Raw genomic sequence first — 19,624 nt, forward strand, 5'->3', positions numbered from 1 at the left:
AACATGTGTGTGTGTGGGTTAAAAGGAAAAAGCAACTTTAAAATCATGTCATTCAGGAATTCTTCACCTGGATTCATGGAGTGGGGTTCCTAAAGAATCTATGATTTAACTCCAAAGAATCTGTATATTCCCACAAATAGTAAGTAAAAATTTCTGGTTTTGCCCCTTTTTTTTTTCCAGAGGTTAAACAACTTTCAAAAATTCTCAATCCTAAAATGCTTAAAAGTTTAAGAATCTCTGCTATATTTCAGCTTTCTTGTTTTATAAGAATGGAAAGCAGGCCTGAGTTAAGATGAAAAACCACTGTAAGACACTTAGAACAACTTTCTGGGTACCGGTATGTGTTATTGGTAAAAGTATACTTGCTACAGCCTTTCTGTTGGGTATTAGGTTATATGTAAATATGTGTCACAATATAAAAAATGCATAGCCTTGATCCACAACCCTATTTCCAGAATATTATTTAAAGAAGACAATTAACTGGACAAGTGCACAAAAATGTACCCACAGGAGTGTGCACTACAGTGCTGTTTAAAACAGAAAAACCGAAAAAGTCTAAAGTCTGGCAAGGAGATGGCTTAAATCAATTATGGTACTTTTATGCAATGACTGCCATTGAAAGAGGATGCCATAACTCCATACTCATTGAAATAGAAAATATCCACAATATATTATTAGATGCAGAAAAGCAGATACAAAGCCACATTTGCAGTATGATCTCATTAATGTAAAATATCAACTATGTATCTATGCATAGAAAGAGATTTGGAAGGGGACTTACCAAATAACAATATTGGTTATCTCTGAATAGAATCATTTCCTGGGATTTAAAAAAATTATTCTTTAAACCTTTCTGTGCTGGGTGACATTTTTTCAATAAGTATTTATTATCCTTGTAAGCAGGAAACCAATGAAACTAATGAAATAAAAACAAATACTTATCTGATCCATGTATATATCTGGCTAAGGAAGCAGACAGCAGGGAAATGTAGAGGTATGCAAAATTCTTTTTATATTAGCATTCCCAATTAAATACTTCATTTCTTACACATTTCATGTAAGCATCATTTATTAATGGTAATATATATGATGAAAATTAAATAAAATAATGTCATACAAATACAATTAAAGTGAGTCTAAATAATTAAGTTCATTTTGCAAAATTTTCATTTTCTAAAGTAATATTTTGCCTTGTTTATCAAAATAACCCAGGAAATTTCTACTCCTAGTTTTTAAACATCATTCAGTTTAGTCCACTTACTGCTTATCCTGTCCATCATATTGACCTTTTTCTTGGGAACCCCATTCCTAGAATACATCATCCCTGCTTCTGTCCTGACCTGCTTTCAAACCTTTCCTTTCTGTAATTTATCTTCCATCTTTCACTTGCTACAATTAAAATCAGTGTTCTGTCATCCCATCAAATATTACTAGTGATCTCCCCCTGAAATGCCCAAAAGATAGTTCTCTGTTCTCCATTCCTTGACCTCATGGTGATAGTTGACCCTGCTGACTATTGCTTCATGCTTAAAACTCTTTCCTGCCCCAGGTCATGACATTTCTCTCCCCTGTTTCTCTACCAACAGATACTGCTCTCTTCTTCCTGTTTCCTGTGTCTACCTTATAATCCCAACCCTACATTATCCTCTCATTAACCTCCAACCTCTCTATCTATGTTCATTATCTGATGTGCTCATCCTCTTCTAGGAGTTCATTCTATGTTTCTGACCACAAAATTTATATTATCCGCTCTATCTTTTTGTCTGCAATTCAATCCTATATTAACAAATTCTTTAAGACTTAGCTATTTGTATGTGCACTTAAAATCCAACATTTCCAAAATTAAATTCAACATCTTTAACTTTGCCACAGCTTCACATCAAACCCTGCGCACCTGCTTCTCCTTTCCAAATATCCTGGTTTGGTCTGTGGAACCACAAGTCGTCATGTAGTTTGGATTTTTTTATTACTATGTATGCACATCAACATGACTGTCTCTTTACATTTTATTTCTGACTTGGAAGCTCATAAATTTCTTAAGCTCAGATGAATTTTTATTTATGACAAACTAATTTCCAAACCATTGAGCTTGGTTGTAGTTCCCTAGTCCATCCAAAGTATTTCTGCCAAAAGTGTTTAGAACAAGATCAGAAAGTTCAAAAGGATGATGTCAACTGATCAATATAGAATCTAAATAATTTAGTTTTCTTACTACCAACAAATGCCCCCCTTTGATGTTGCTAATACATAATCTCTAAGTAGTGTTCTTCCTCTGCCTTCCCTTATATGGCCATTCCTATTCTTAGCTCATGGAGTGACTCAAAGCACCCCCTGCTTGCAATTCCCTCAGATTTCCCCTTCTTCATAAAATACTCATGGTCCACATCTTCCTTGAAACATTCTACTGCCCATGCTTATCTCTCTTGTCTTATTTCACTGACCATACCATAACTGCTCTCTGAGTATGTTGGATATATTGTTGGTTTCCACTTAGAGCACAGTCCATGCATTTGCCTTCCCCTTATACTGCCTAGCAGAGTACTGGTGCATCATAGGTGCTCAATAATTAACTTTTATTCAATCCATCAAAATGAATATTTTAAATGAAGCCGGATAAATAAGAAAAAATGTTAGTATTAGAATATACCACTTTGCAACAACTGCTGTAATAATGGATCCTAGTTAATGATCATCAATGGCTGCTAAAAACTTCATATTAACAATTAATGGAAAACTTTATAATGAATGGATCAAGCTGGAAACAAACACATGGAATAATCTTAACATCACAGAGGAACAAGCAGACATTGTTCCTTCTTATGGAAGCATACAGCATTCCCATGAATTATTCTCACCAAAAAATAAAATAGAATCTGATCAAAGCCCTAGACCTACCTATCAGGTTACAGGAAATTCAGCCAACAGAGAAACACATTATGCAATAGTATGTCGGAACACAATCCACAAAATTAAAATTTGTGAACACTCAAAGAACTTTAACAAATTACAAGGAAAAAATGAGGGAAGAACTATGAATTGAAAGAGATTTAATAAACATATAAGCCAAATACAATACGTGGTTTATATTTGGATTCTGATGTAAATAAACCAATGTAAAAAGAAATTATGAGAGAATTAGAGCTATTTCAATACTGATTAGTTAGCTGATGCTATTGGTTAGTTGATGCTATTAAGGAAATACTGTTAAAGTTTTTAGGTATGATAATAGTATGGTTATATTTTATAACTTTAGAGATATAGACTTTAATTTTAAAGCTAGATACTTAATACTAACAGATTACATGGTGCTTGTGATTCTTACTATTATTTCAAGGGGCGGGAGGGAGTAGGTAAGAATATGATAAAACAAATGTGACTAATGAATGGATAATGGTTGAAGTCAGGTGATGATAGACGTTTATAGGTTTTAAAAATTTTCCATACTAAAAAAGTATTGAAAAACAAAATAAACTGTAAAATATAATGCATATGCAAAGAGATTTATATAACAAAATACTGTAGTCTCAAGGTTCTGAGGCAGGGCCGAGACGGGTGGATCACGAGGTCAAGAGATCGAGACCATCCTGGCTAACACGGTGAAACCCCGTCTCTACTAAAAAATACAAAAAACTAGCCGGGCGAGGTGGCGGGTGCCTGTAGTCCCAGCTACTCGGGAGGCTGAGGCAGGAGAACGGTGTAAACCCGGGAGGTGGAGCTTGCAGTGAGCTGAGATCCAGCCTGGGCGACAGAGCGAGACTCTGTCTCAAAAAAAAAAAAAAAAAGGTTCTGAGGCAGTAGAAAGGAAGTTTTGTAATACACTGAAATAGTGAAAAGAAAAATTCAGCCTTTCTGAGCACTGAGACTATTTTTATAAATTTTAATGCAAATAAGTTAGGACTTTAGAACTACTCTTCTCATTTTTTTATTTAAAACTAATGGGAACCATCATTGAATGACCTTTGCATATTATATGATGTCCTATGATTTAAAGAAGCAAAAGCATAAATCAAAATCTATAAATGAAAAAGATTTCTGTTTCCTAAGGCAAGTATAGCAAGAGAATAGCCAGACCAATCAAACTGGTATAACCAGTTTACTCACCAATTTATTTAATTTACCATTCCCTGTCTTTGGCAAGTCTAAATGATGCTTCTTTACTCCAAAAAAAAAAAAAAAAGTGATAAAGTTATGTTGATTTTTAAACAGTGATGTACACACCAGAAAATCCTGAAACAGCTGCAAATTCAACAACCAAAAGTCAATAGTTTGTAGATCTTAAGTAATATAAGAAAAAAAGAAAAGAAATGCTGTGGAAAAAAAAAAAAAAACCCTAGAGCAAAGCTTCAGCCTTCAGAAACTAAATTGCTTCTACTTAATATTGGAATCATGGGGATGATCAGGAACTCATAGAATTTTACCAGAAGTCAATAATTCACAGCATTATTTCTAATTATAATGCTACCAGGAAAAAAAGGGGGGGCGGTAAAGGAAAGAAGGTCGTCGGAAGCTAGAGTGGTGAGATCTTGACAATGAGAAACAAGCTCAGCAGCAATTGCTATGTAAGCAATAAGGCAAAACAGCTTTTCAGAATGCACACTGGATAAGATGAAGAATCTGGTGGCCATTGAAATAATCCTTATCCAATGGATCCTCACAGAGATAGTCAAGGGATGTGAATGGCTCCCATGTGGAGAGAATGACAAACAATTATGGTATTTTCAAGACGCCTAAGGATAAGAAAGCTGGCAGGTGGGCAAAGGAATCAATACTAGTACAATAGACTAAAGCACAGAAGACTCTGAGTGAACAGTGAGCAAAAGGAAGAATAGCACAGAAGAACATTTTAGTAGTTTTATTTTAAAGGCTTTGCTAATTATATAGCTTTAAAGAGAGTATGTGAACATATAACCATGTAACAATAATAATCACAAAAGAACATTACCACAGTGGCAGCCAGGAGTGTGTGTTATAGGAAAATATTATTTAGACTACTAACTACAGGGCATTTTTCCAGGTTTTAATTAATACTTTGCTTAATATGCCTACCAATGGTCATCTTTGATTGAGACCTTGACCTAACAGAGGATAAATGACATTTAAAATATGTTTGTCTACTGCAAATAATAAATTAATGGTTTAAAATGAAAATGGATAGTAGCATTACGTATACTCCTCACTCTTAATGTACAGTAAAATGGTTCAACTGAAATTAATAAGCACACATTCTCAGAAAGAACAAAGTAGTAGAAAAACAAAAATGAAGTCCATGAAAACTTCAAAGGTAATGATTGAAATTAACATCAATGAAACAATATTAACACAATTTTACATCAAAGTTGAGAGCTTTGAAAACAATTTATTATAAGTGTCAGTATGGCGTAAAGGAAATGAATATTGAACATCTGCTTTTGAGACCCATCTTTGCCACCAACAAACAATATTGTTACTTTGAGCAAATGGCTCATTCATGTGTTATGTTCTTTCATGTGTTAAAGGGAGGGACTGTATCAGGTCACCACTATAGTTCACTTAAGTTCTATTAGTCTGATTCTGTATTTTCCTTAGATAGACAGATTGTAATATACTATATGCTCTGCATTTTTCTTCTCCAAACAAAGCTGACTTCAATGAAAAACATCAGTATTTTGTAAACCTTTTAAATAATAACAATTAAACATTAATATTATATTCTATTGGCAATATTTATGGAAACAGTGTGTGATGTGGTTGTTTTATATGGAAAATCAAAAGAAAGGTACCATCTGAGCAGTGCCTATAACTGACAATAATGAAATACGAAAAATTGCCATTTACGGGAGATTATTCTGTGCCAGGATAATGTTTATTAAGATGTTAAACACATGGTATGATGTAATCCTTGAAACAGGCAAACCTGTCTACTTCACACTTCCTCTGCATAACTTCTACTTATCCTACTCAAGTCTTGGCTCAGATGCCATTTGCTCCAGGAAGCCTTTCCTAACCCACCATGCCCAGATCAGATACCTCTCTACTTCTGTAGCACATTGTCCCTATTCTATTACAGCATGTGTCAAGTGTTTGGAATGACCTAAGGGACTGCAAACTTCATAAGGGCAGGGGACCAGATCTGTCTTATTCATAGGTTGTCTCCAAAGATTAGCACAGCATCTGCCACTCAGTAAGGGTTCAATAAGTACTTGTTGGGTGACTGCATGGATAATACCCTGAAGTTACATGGACAGTATTTTCTCTTCTGCCTCTTGTATTGGTCTTTAAAAAGAAAAAGTCTCCCACCACACATGCTACCATTTTCCAACTCCCCCACCGTGGGACTTCTGATCCCTGTTTTCCTCAGTCCTAGCTGTTTCACTGCTTCCTAAGCTTCGCTTGTGCATATCTGATGGGGAAAATAATCAGAAAACTTGTCAGGATTTTCAGCAACTAATTTATATTTCCATCAAGATTAGAGGACTGTGTAAAAACTAGCAAACAAATCCCTTTCTCTGTCTTCTCCCTAAATGTTACTATAAGCTTCTAAATTCAGTTCAGCTGAGTAAACTTTAAATTTTCATTTATTAAATCTTTAACAGTCTGATAGCTCCATTAAATATTTTTCCAATGTACCACTGTTTTTCAATATTACCTACCTAAGCTTTTTAAACTTACATATTTCGTTTATGTTTAAACTTTGCTCATGAAATACAGTACCTGTGATTTTGCATGTTATTAAAACTTTCTATTCTCCATTTGGCATTTCTGCTTAGCAGAAAAATTTTATTTTTATTCTTGGCTTCACAATTATTCCTTGGTTTCTTAGGTAACTTCATAAGTTCATTTTTTTTATCACCTCTCTTTGATAACTGCTTTTCATTTTCTGTGGCCTTTTATTAGTCTTTCTCAGATTCTCAAAGATAATGCACTATTATTATCTTGACTGTTCCATGTCCTTTACTTCTGAAATAAAATCTTGCAATGTTTCATTTAATTGGGTCCTGGAGGGTCTAACCTTAGTATAAAACAAAACTTTTACAGGAAGAAACAAACTAAATGCCAATAAGCAAAAATTATCAACAGCTACTTTTTCCGAAATGATAAAATTTACAAACCTATCAGTCAATTTTATTTATGAAAGAAACAAAAAAAACTGGACTAAGGGTAGGGAATTCACTTGCTTCTTGGCTGTAAGATTTTGGGAAATCACTTCCCAGTTCTGGGCCTCAAATACTCTTCTAAAAATTAAGAGGACTAGATTAGTATTGTCTAAACAATTCATTAATTGGATTATGAAATCAATTTTGTGGATAGCAACTAGCATTTTTTATGTAACATGATAGAGTGGAAAATAACAGAGATCATGTCAATATATTAATGCTGTGTCAAGAAATTGTTTCCATTCTTTGTGTGTTCATTTGTGATGTAAAATACATTTCTCACTGTAAGTCACAGTCAAAGAAGCTCAAAAAACACATCAGAAAGCTTTCTATAATCCCTCCCAATGCTAAGATTCTATGGCTCTGTGATAATAAAGACCAATGTTTTTATGTCACCATCATTGAGCTACAGTCTTTCTTCCTTCTGCAATCAACTCAGAAGCACAGCATAGATGAGATAACCCAAGTTTTGAAATCATACACCAGAGTTTGAGTCTTACCTCTGTGACCTATTAAAGGTGTCCCTAGGCATACTATTTAGCCCCTTAGAACCTCAGGTAAGTGTAAAATGAGATAATAATGATGCACACATGACAGGGTGGCTCTGCAAACACCACCCATTTGCACAAACAAGAAACTCAGGAATTATCCTAACACTGCCTGTATCCAAGTTCTGTTGCCCATTACTCCTGACTGTACTTCCCACTATCTCTTAAACCCATTCAGTTCTCTCTATTTCCATAACCACTACCCTAATTCCATAAGAACCTCCCTGCATCCACTGTTGCCCTTCTCTCTCTACTGAGGCCAGAGTGAGTATTTTCAAAACAGATGTCTGATCCATCTCATTCCCTGTCCACACTCCCATCTCCCTGCCTAATATCTTTCAGTGGTTTCCACTGCTCATGGGTTAATGTGTAAACTCCCAGGTATAGACGACATGGCTCGCAGTATTTGGCCTAGCCTATGTCTGCAACCCCAACTCATAATTCCACACCAATTACCAATTTACCCTCTGTTCCAGATGTACCTTACAGATAGATCCCTGAACAGGCCATATGCCCTCCAGCTATACAGATATTGCACATGCTATTTTTTTTTCTTTTTGTTTGGAGTGTTCTTTCCCCCTCCCTGCCCTACACTCCACTTTCTAATCAATATTTATTCAATCTCAAATTTCTGCTGCAATTTCTGTCAGGGAAGCCTTGCCCACCACAACATGATATCAAGCCTCTTAGTTATGTGCCCCCATAATGCTGTTTACTTTTTCTTCAAGGTAATTCTCATAATTTGAAATTAGCCTTTCAGTCTTGTAATTACTTGACTGGTGCCTGTTTCGCCACTCCACTGTGATCCCCATGAGGACAGGGAACATAACTGATTGACTAACCAATGTATCTCCAGTGCTTTACATACCCCCGGCACCTAATAGATGCTCAATAGATATGTTTAAATGAATATGAAATGAGGTAAGAAAGCAAATGTGATATAAAAATGCTATTTATGTGCCTGGATTGCTGCAGTTGCATTCTAGCTGACATTCCTGACTTCAGTGTCACTTTGGTTCAAACCATTGTGTACACATATATTTATTGGATTAATTTTCACACATTTTTGCTTCCCTGCTCAAGCCTCTAATAGCAGTGGCTTTTTGGCCACCAGTTCAAGTGGATTTAGAGCTATTTATTTATTCATTTATTTGTATACCACTTTGTCCAAAAGGAAGACTCAATCTTTCAAGGTGTATTTGGATGTGACCCTGTACACATGACTTTATTTCCTATGACTCCCCAGGCTTTCGTCCTTCTCTGCTTCTTCCTTTCCTCCCCACTCCTACACATTCTTGCTTATCTCCATCCCACGTCTTGCCTGAAAAGCTCTCGTTCCTGCTTCTTGACCCTTCAAGGTTATTCAGTGCCCCATCCTAATGATTTCACCTAACATTTGTCTATCCCATCTCTTACCTGTGTCTGTGAATAGTGTCTAAAATACCCTCCTCTTAATGACTTTTTAACTACCTACTTTGTTTTATCTTCATTTCACTTACATTTGCCACTATATAAATTGTATTATTAATCAATTGATTTATTTTCTTGTCTGTTTTTCTCTTTAGACAGTAAGCTCCATGATAGCAGGGACTTGCCTTATTCACTGTTCTATCCCTAATCCTGGAATAGTGCCTCCCCCAAAGCAGATACTCAATGAATATTTCTAGGGTGGATGAATAAGTATCTAAAACTCAGATTAACATAAACAGAACTAAAGACAAAAACCACATGATTATCTCAACAGATGCAGAGAAGGCTTTCAATAAAATTCAACATCCCTTCAGGTTAAAAACTCTCAATAAACTAGGTATTGAATGAGCATAACTCAAAATAATAAAACTGTCTATGACAAACCCACAGCAACATCATACTGAACGGGCAAAAGCTGGAATCATTCCCCCTTGACAACCGGCACAAGACAGGGATGCCTTCTCTCACCACTACCATGCAACATAGTATTAGAAGTCCTAGCCAGAGCAATGAGGCAACAGAAAGAAATAAAGGGCATCCAAATAGAAAGAGAGGAAGTCGAATTACCCCTGTTTGCAGATGACATGATAATTCTATATATAGAAAAACCCATAGTCTCAGCCCAAAAGCTCCTTCAGCTGATAAACAACTTCAGCAAAGTTTTAGGATACAAAATCAATGTACAAAAATCACTAGCATTCTTATACACCAACAACAGCCAATCTGAGAGCCAAACACGAATGCAATCCCATTCACAATTGCCATGAAAAGAATAAAATACCTAGGAATACAGCAAACCAGGGAAGTGAAAGATCTCTACAATGAGAATTACAAAAAATTGCTCAAGGAAATCAGAGTAGATGCAAACAAATAGGAAAGCATCCCATGCTCATGGATAAGAAGAATCAATATTATTAAAATAGTCATACTGCCCAAAGCAATTTACGGATTCCATCTTATTCCTATCAAACTACCAATGATATGCTTCACAGAACTAGAAAAAAAACTATTTTAAAATTTATATGAAACCAAAAAAGAGCCCAAATAGCCAAGGCAATCATAAGCAAAAAGAACAAACAAAGCTGGAGGCATTATGTTACCTGACTTCAAACTATACTACAGGGCTACAGTAACCAAAACAACATAGTACTGGTACAAAAACAGGCACATAAACCAATAGAACATAATAGAGACCCCAGAAACAAGGATGCACACCTATGACCATCTAATCTTCAACAAAGCTGACAAAAACAAGTAATGGGGAAAAGGCTCCCTATTCAATAAACGGTGCTGGGATAGCTGGCTAGCCATATGCAGAAGATTGAAGCTGGGCCCCTTCCTTACATTATATATAAAAATCTACTTGAGTTGGACTAAAGACTGCAATATAAAACCCTAAACCATAAAATCCCTGGAAGACAACCTAGGCAATACCATCCTGGACATAGGAATGGGCAAAGATTTCATTACAAAGACACCAAAACTAATTGCAACAAAATCAAAAATTGACAAACAGCATCTAATTAAACTTAAGAGCTTCTAAACAGCAAAAGAAACTATCAACAGAGTAAACAGACAACCTACAGAATGGGAGAAAATATTTGCAAGCTATGCATCTGCAAAGGTCTAATATCCAGCATCTACAAGGAACTTAAATTTACAAGAGAAAAACAATCCCATTAAAGAGCAGGCAAAGGACATGAACAGATACTTTTCAAAAGAAGACATACATACGTCTTCAACAAGCATATGAAATAAAGCTCAATATCCCTGATCATTAGAGAAATGCAAGTCAAAACCACAATGATATACCATCTCACACTAGTCACAATGGCCATTATTAAAGAGTCAAAAAATAACAGATGCTGGCAAGGTTGTGGAGAAAAGAGAACCCTTAAACACTGTTGGTGGGAGTGTAAATTAGTTCAACCATTATGGAAAGCAGTATGGTGATTCTTCAGAGAACTGAAAGCAGAACTACCATTTGACCCAGCAATCCCATTACTAGGTATATAGAGGAATATAAATCATTCTACCATAAAAAGACATGCATATGAATGTTCATTGCAGCACTATTCACAATAACAAAGATGTGGAATCAACCTAAATGCCCACCAATGACAGATTATTAGATAAAGAAAATGTGGTACATATACAACACGGAAAACTATGCAGCCATAAAGAAGGACAAGATCATATATTTTGCAGAAACATAAATGGAGCTGGAGGGTATTATCCTTAGCAAACTAATCAACAGAAAATCAAACACCACATGTTCTTATAACTTATCCTTTAGCTAAAGGATAAGAACTCATGAACACAAAGAAGGGAAAAACAGACACTGGAGTCTATTTGAGAGTAGAGTGTGAGAGGAGGGAGAGGAGCAGAAAAAATAACTATTGGGTACTAGGCTTAATACCTGGGTGATGAAATAATCTGTACAATAAGCCCCCATGACATGAGTTTACCTATATAACAAATCTTCACATGTGCCCTTGTATTAGTCTGTTTTCATGCTGATATAAAGAACTACCTGAGACTGGGTAATTTATAAAGAAAAGAGGTTTCATTGACTCAGAGTTCTGCATGGCTAGGGAGGCCTCAGGAAACTTACAGTCATGGCAGAAGGTGAAGGGGAAGCAAGGCATGTCTTACATAGCAGCGGGAGAGAGCAAGGGGGGACCTGTCACACTTTTAAACCATCAGATCTCATGAGAACTCACTCACTGTTATGAGAACAGCATGGAGAAAGCCGCCCCCATGATCCAATCACCTTCCACCAGGTCCCCTCCCCTGAAATGTGGGGATTACAATTCAACATGATATTTGGGTGGGGACATAGAGTCAAACCATATGAACCTAAAAGTTTAAAAATAATAGTAATAAAAGAAAAAAGAAAACTCTGATTGGCAATCATATACTTGTCTAGTACCTAAACCACAGGGCCAGATGAGTACCATTTAGTATGTCACTGCTGAGATTATGTGATTTCAATAGGAAACTTTAGCCTGACAAATTTCTTACACAGACCACACTTCCTTCCACCTATCCCGTTGCCCTCTTTGTGTCTCTAGTGTTTTATCAAGGAGGCAGGCTAAAGTCATGAAGGTTTTACACAGCTGGTAGGACCTGGATTCAGCTTTGAACAATTCACAAAGGAGGATTTAGATTCTAAGGGAATAGTAAAGTTTAGAATACAATAAGACTCTACTTTAGGGCATATAGTCTATGAATTGAGGCCTTGAGTAAGTTAGGCTTATGTATGTGTAACTATCTTCTGCAGTGGGTAGTGGGCACCTACCTGTTCTTTTTACCTCCCACGGAAACTATTGCAATGCCTGGCACAGTAAATACTTATTAAAGATGTATTAAATATATTTAGCACTTTATTATCCTATATTAAAAACTTTATTAACCACTTCACATGTGTATCCCACTTCCCAACTAGATTATATACTCCCTATATTCTGGGGACAAGTTGTATGCCGATTTTGTAATCCATAAAATCTACCACATGCTAAATTCAAAGGAGATACTCAAAAAAACTCATTCTTAAAGATACTTGTGATCTTACAAACATCCCTTTAAAAAGTTGAGACAGCTTTCTGCTGAGCCTTAAGTTTAATTTTAATATCAGAGATTTTCCATAAATCTACCAAACCCCGGAAATGACTCCTCTTTTGATTCTGCAATTCTGAGCTTTCTTATCTTGGGCTGTGGTTAAAAATAAAATATCTAGTACATTTACCTAACAAGGCATTTGCCTAATTAATGCAAGTTAAATGGATTACAAAGAAGAAAAGGAGTTATCTAAAATCCTTTTCTATAATTAAGGGATTATGATGCCTAGCAGGGGAAGGTGAAAGATGTATATTACATAATGTAAATAATGCATATAATGTAAAAAAATGTATATAATGTAAATCATATAATGTAAAAAAGCATTAGTAAACTATTCTTAAATGTACAGGTTTACATTAATATAACCATACTCCTTAAAGCTCTGATATTTCCTTTAGAGTTATTATTTTAATGAACAGAACCCTCAAGAGAACTGCTCATAGATCAGTAACAACTGTAACTTTTTTTTTTTTTTAACGAGAATAAGACCGTTTTGGAGCTACAAAATAGAGACCACTGCTGAGAACAAAAATTAAGGAAAGTGATTATAGAGTGTGATAAAAGTGATTACAGTATATGGATTTACTAACTTATGGGACCCAAATAGGAAACTTTCAATGAGAATACTTCTTCCCTCATCAGCTCATTTCTTTCTAGATATAGCACAGAATCAACAACTGATAATTTAAAGAAACCGGCAGTACTTTTAATCTCTTGACTTGTCACATCTTAGCTATACAGGGGACCAAGAATGGAACTCAAACAAGAATCACAAGATTATTAACTGGGAAAAACCATAAAATAAAGTGACTTCTATAATTATCAGCAGAACTCCCTTCACGTGGGATGTTATTCAGCAATGAATATTTCAAACTAAATATAGTGCATGTTGATATGTGTGCATTTTCTGAATGCCGTCTTCTAGAAAGAATAGTCAGAATATACCTGGGGGAAAAGGAAGCAACACCTTCAAGACAGAAAAAGAAGTGGGGATGGGAGGCAAAGGATAAAATGTAAAATTAAGGAGCTATTATATCCATGCACAGGGGCCTCACCCAGATTATCCCCAAAATGCTAAATGGAAGTTACAAACATCAATTCTCTGAGTACTCACAATATGATAAATTCAGTCATCTTGAATTTTTTCCAAATAGATACTAAAAGGCAAGATGCTGTACTGATATTATAATATGTTTGTGGACATGGGAAATCTTATTCTTTTCCATAAAGTCTTGGTTAACCTCTGAAATGAATGTTCTGACCAGATAAACACTAGAATAATGTGCATTATTCTGAATTCATTTGTTTTATGTTCAAGATTTAGCCAGCTTTACTTCTAAATGACAACTCCACCAAAGCTCATTTATACATTCCTCCAGCTTCCCCAATCTTTGAATTATTTATTCCGTATATGTTTCTTAAAGGAATAGCTATGACCCCTCATATAAAATTCTATACTATTCACCCAAGGAGACAGCTCTGTCCTAATCCATAAAAATGTATTAAATAGAACATATAAAGCATGATGGTGTGAATCTAATAGACACTTATGCTAGGAGGTTTAGAAATTTGAATTTGGTCTTTCAAGTCTATGTTCTATTGAACATTTCCTGCTTACAGATAACTACTCTCAGCTAGAAAAAGATGCTATCTTTCACAACAGAGCTAATGCAACCAAACAATAATCCTATGCACCATTATGTGCAAATGTCTTGGTTTTTTATTTTTTTACATTTAAAATTACTTTATCTCTTCATAAGAGTCAGTTTTTTCATATGTGTGACTCCTCTGCCTCATATACATCCCATGGAAGCCTTAATCTTCACACAAGGGGAAACTTTAATCTTCAAATACTATTGTCATTAGTATTTAAAGTATATTTGTTGAATTAATAAGAAAATGTTTCTAACTTATAATTCATAAATATATTTTAAAGAGTTAGTAGCATGTTGGAATCAATAACACCAATTGTACATCTCCCTTGGCTAGCTGGGTCCACTTCCTCTAGTGTTTCCTTTTTGGTTCTTTCCTTTTCACTCAACCCACTGGGGCCTCAGTACCACAAATGTGCTCACAGCTCCCAAGTCCTTGGCTCCAGATCCATATATTCAGCTCTCTGTTGGGTAGCCAACATATCTCCAAAAGCAGCACATTCAAAATGGAATCACTATCTTCTCCTCAGAATCTGTATTCCGTATCTAGGTTAATGGCATCACAGATTACCCAGTCGGTTGCCTAAGCCAACAGCCACCCTAGACTTCTTTTTCTCCATTACCCTTCACATCCTGTCAGCAAATCCTCCTTAATGTATCTAGGCTCTGTTATCTCACCTCCAGCCCCCTACTAAGTTCAGTTAAGCATTCATCTCTTTCCTAGATTGGCAATTATTTCCTAACTGGTTCTCCACTTTCAGATTTATCCCATGTCAATCCACCTTCCATATGCATGCCTGACTAATCCTTTTAGAGTGGAAAGTCTGATCACATGATTCCCCTGCCTCAAGCCTTTCATTGGCTCCCCACTGTCTTCAGCAGAGGCACAAGCTCAAATATCTGCCACGGGCAGGCAGGTACAAAAGTGAGTAAAGGGGGCTGGGTGTAAAATGACAGGTGGTGGTTGGGACTGCACTCAGAGGAAGAGGCACATGCTCCGCCTCAAGGCACTTAAAGGAGGCAGCTGCTTTTGACTCCAGCCAGTTGCCGCCACATAGAAATGAGTGTAGGCCCACAGTCACCAGATGTTCCAGTTTTTCAAGAGAAGCTGGAAGCCTGGATCTGTATGCACAACTTCCAAAATGTTCATGTTGAAAATATACCCACATTCTTTTTAAAATTTATTTATATCCATAGTTTTTTGGGGGAACAGGTGCTATTTGGCTACATGAATAAGTTCTTTAGTGGTGATTTGTGAGATTTAGGTGCACCCATTTCCCGAGCAGTCTACAGTGAACCCAATTTGTAGTCCTTTATCCCTCACCTTCTTCCCACCCTTTCCCCCTGAGCCCCAAAGTACATTGTGTCGTTCTCATGCCTTTGCATCCTCATAGCTTAGCTCCCACTTATGTGTGAGAACATACAGTGTTTGGTTTTCCATTCCTGAGTTACTTCACTTAGAATAATAATCTCCAATCCCATCTAGGTTGCCACAAATGCCATTAATTTATTCCTTTTTATGGCTGAGTACTAGTATTCATATATATATGAATATACATATATATGAATACATATATGCGTATATAAGAATATACATATATACGCATACAAGAATATACATATATGTGTATATATGAATATACATATATGAATATACATATATGAATACAATATATGAATATGCATACATGTATACATGAATATACATATATGTATACATGAATATACATATATGTATATATGAATAAGCTATATGCATATATAATATATGTATATATGAACATGCATATATGTATATATGAATATACACACATGTATATATACATGTATGTATATGTGAATATATACATGTATATATGAATATATGTATATGTGAATATACATACATGTATATATGAATATGTGTGTATACGAATATACACATATGTGCATAAAAAACAGTTTCTTTAACCACTCCATTGATGGGCATGAAAATATACCCACATTCTTAAAAACAAACATATGAAGCCCTAGCTTAATATTCAGGCTATCAAATTTCAACCTCTCCTGAACTAGATAAAACTCCGATTCTTAGCATGACATGCCAGGCTCTCTATTATCTGTCAAAGAAGACTCATTCCTTTCTTCTCCCCATATAAACCTGTGTTCCACCCACACTAAACATCATACTCGCCATGCTGTTTTCAGCCCCGTGGCTTTGGACAGTCTTCTCCACTTCTGGAATGCCCTGCCACACCTACACACCTCTTGTTTTAATAGTAAAATGTTATCTGCTTGCCCAGACTCAGCTCAAGCATCCCTTCCTCTGTGCTGCCTTCCCAGACACAGGATGAGACAAGGCAATCATTTCACTCTTGGTATTACCACCACATCGAGGACATGTACTTCTTACATAATTAGACACACTGAATTGAAATTTTTTATTTTACAGTTGCCTTCCCTATCAGAAAATACAGGTTTTTAAGGGCAAGGACTGTTGTTATTCAGCTTTTTACATCTACCACTAGGTCATAACCTATTAGCAGACATACAATAGTATTACAATTAAATAGGAACTAAGTAACTATGTCATTTTAACAACAGAAAAACATATAAATTAGAGATTGTCATTGGTATCTAAAAGAATTTAACTCTGCTTTCACACACATATAAAATCTCAACCTTACCTGAAAAAGCGTCCGTTATCTATCTGCCTTTTCTCCTGGACTGGTCAGTCCTTCACTCACGATGCAGTGGCTTCAGCCCTATTTTCTGTCCCCACAGTTTTGCCTTTTCTAGAACATTATGTAAAAGAAATTACACAGTATGTAGTTCTTGCAGTTGGTTTCTTCCACTTAGCATAATGTATTTGATGCTCATCCAGGTTGTTCCATGTATGAGTGGTTGATTCCTCTGAATACTTTGAGAAGTATTCCATTGTATGGATGTACCACAGATTGTTTATACATTCATTAGTTGTAGGACGTTTGGGTTGTTTCCAGTTTTTGGTGATCACAAATTAAGCTGCTATACACATTCATGTGCAGGTATTTTGTGAACATAAGTTTTTATTTCACTTATTAGTATTTTGATAAACAGTAGCATTGCTGAGTCCTATAAGTGTATGTTTAACTTTATAAAAAACTGCCAAACTGGTTTTCCAAAATGGCTGTACTTCTCTGCCTGTCTATCAGCAGTGCATAAGGATTCCAGTTGCTGCACTTCTTCACCAGCAAGTGATACTGTCAGAGTTTAGACGGCTAGTTTTCTGGGGGAGAGGGGTTGATTTACGTGCTCTTATAGGGTGTAGTAATATCTTATACCTCCTTTAAAGCATTTGTCTGACCTCCTTTAAACTCCTCCTTCACTATTCTTTATTAGCTGATAAATCAAACATCTGTGTACCATCTCATGTCCTCTACACCAAACTTTTAAAAATTTCCAGATTTATTGAGGTATAATTGACAAACAAAATTATATTAATTTAAGGTATACAACATGAGGCTTTTATATCTAAGAATTTTGTGACATGACTACCACAATCAAATTAGTTAACACATTTATCACCTCACCTAGTAACCCTTTTTGTTTTGTTTTGTTTCGTGGTGAGAATATTCAAGCACATTTCAAATATACAATTCAGGACTGTTAACTATAGCCACCATGCTGTATATTAGATCCCCTGAACTTATTTATCTTATAAATGAAAGTATGTACCCTTTGACTAAAATCTCCCCTTTCCTCCCATGCCCTTGCCCCTGGTAACCATCATTCTACTCTCTGCTTCTATGAGTTCAACATTTTTAGATTCCACATGTAAAAGTGAGATCATGCAGTATTTTATTTTCTCTAACTTATTTTACTTAGCATAGGTTCATCCGTGTTGCTACAAATGGCAGAATTTCCTTCTTTTATGGCTGAATAATATTCCGTTGGATGTATACATGCCACAATTGCTTGGTCCTTTCATCCTTTGATGGACACTTAGGTTGTTTCCATATCTTGACTATTGTGAATAATGAACACAGAAGTGCAGCTATCTTTGATTGGTGATTTCATTTTCTTTGGGTATATACTCAGAAGACGAATTGCTGGGCATATGGTAGTTCTACTTTTAATTTTGTGAGGAACACCTATACCATTTTTTCATAATGGCTGTACCAATTTACATTCCCACCAACAGTGTAGAAGAATTCCTTTTTCTCTACATTCTCGTTGACGCTCATTCTCTCATCTTTTTGGTCATGCCATCCTCTCAGGTGTGAGGCGATATCTCATGCTGGTTTTAATCTGCATTTCCTTCATGTTTGAGCACATATTCATGTACCTGTTGGCTCTTGGCCAGCCTCTTAACTGCAGCAAGTGTTGTGGCAACCAGCTGCTCATAGGTAGGAACTGGCAGCAACTCAACCTCATCTCACTTGCACCATGTATCTCACTTTCTGCTCCAGGGTTTCTCTGCCCTCCATTGCCCATGTAAAATGTTTGCAAAAACTTATTCATTCTGAAGCATGTGTAAACCTAGAAATACAAGAAAGTTTATACCCTACTTGTCAACCCTTGACCACTGATGGAGGGAAGCTGATGAATACATGTTTCTCTCTTCCACCCCTTGGAAGAATAGTTATATGGCACATTCTCTATGGCTCTGCACAGGATACCTAATTGCAATGAACACAGACTGAACACTGTAGTGCCCACAGTGGTGATCAACAAAACAATGCATCCTTGGAATGGCTTTTCCTCCTTCCTTGTTTGACTTTTTCAAAGCTTCTACTTTTCTTCCTTGACGTAGGTCATTTTCTGAAATAAATTACCTGCACATAAGCCCTTGTCTTGGGCTCCACTTTAGGTGCTATCCCTGCTAAGTCTAAACGAAGTAAATAACAGAACAAATTAGAAAGTATTTCAGTTCAAAAGGGAAGTTAATAATGGAACAAAGTAGAATCTACACTAATATTCTCTGTAAGGAACACAGTATGCATTTCTTCCTTCTTTGGTGAGTATTATTTTTAGGCATGTCTTCAAGCATGAGATATAAGATTGCAAAGTCACATGGCTAAACTATTGGATTTTTAATACTTAAGTATGTCTCTTCAATTAGAATCATAAGGAGATATGTGAATATAGTATTTTAGATTTATTGAAAAGCAATAAAATAGTAATGTCAGGGCGGAGCAAGATGGCCGAATAGGAACAGCTCCAGTCTCCAACTCCCAGC

At 35.9% G+C, this 19,624-nt stretch overlaps 1 protein-coding gene across 1 annotated transcript in view; it reads right to left on the reverse strand.

Annotated features, from left to right (window-relative positions):
- CCDC148 (coiled-coil domain containing 148) overlaps positions 1–19,624 on the reverse strand; it is a 278,990-nt gene that overhangs the window by 77,770 nt on the left and 181,596 nt on the right. The window lies entirely within an intron of this gene.

Source organism: Papio anubis, chromosome 10 (genome assembly GCF_008728515.1).
Source record: "Papio anubis isolate 15944 chromosome 10, Panubis1.0, whole genome shotgun sequence".
Lineage (NCBI taxonomy): Eukaryota > Metazoa > Chordata > Mammalia > Primates > Cercopithecidae > Papio > Papio anubis.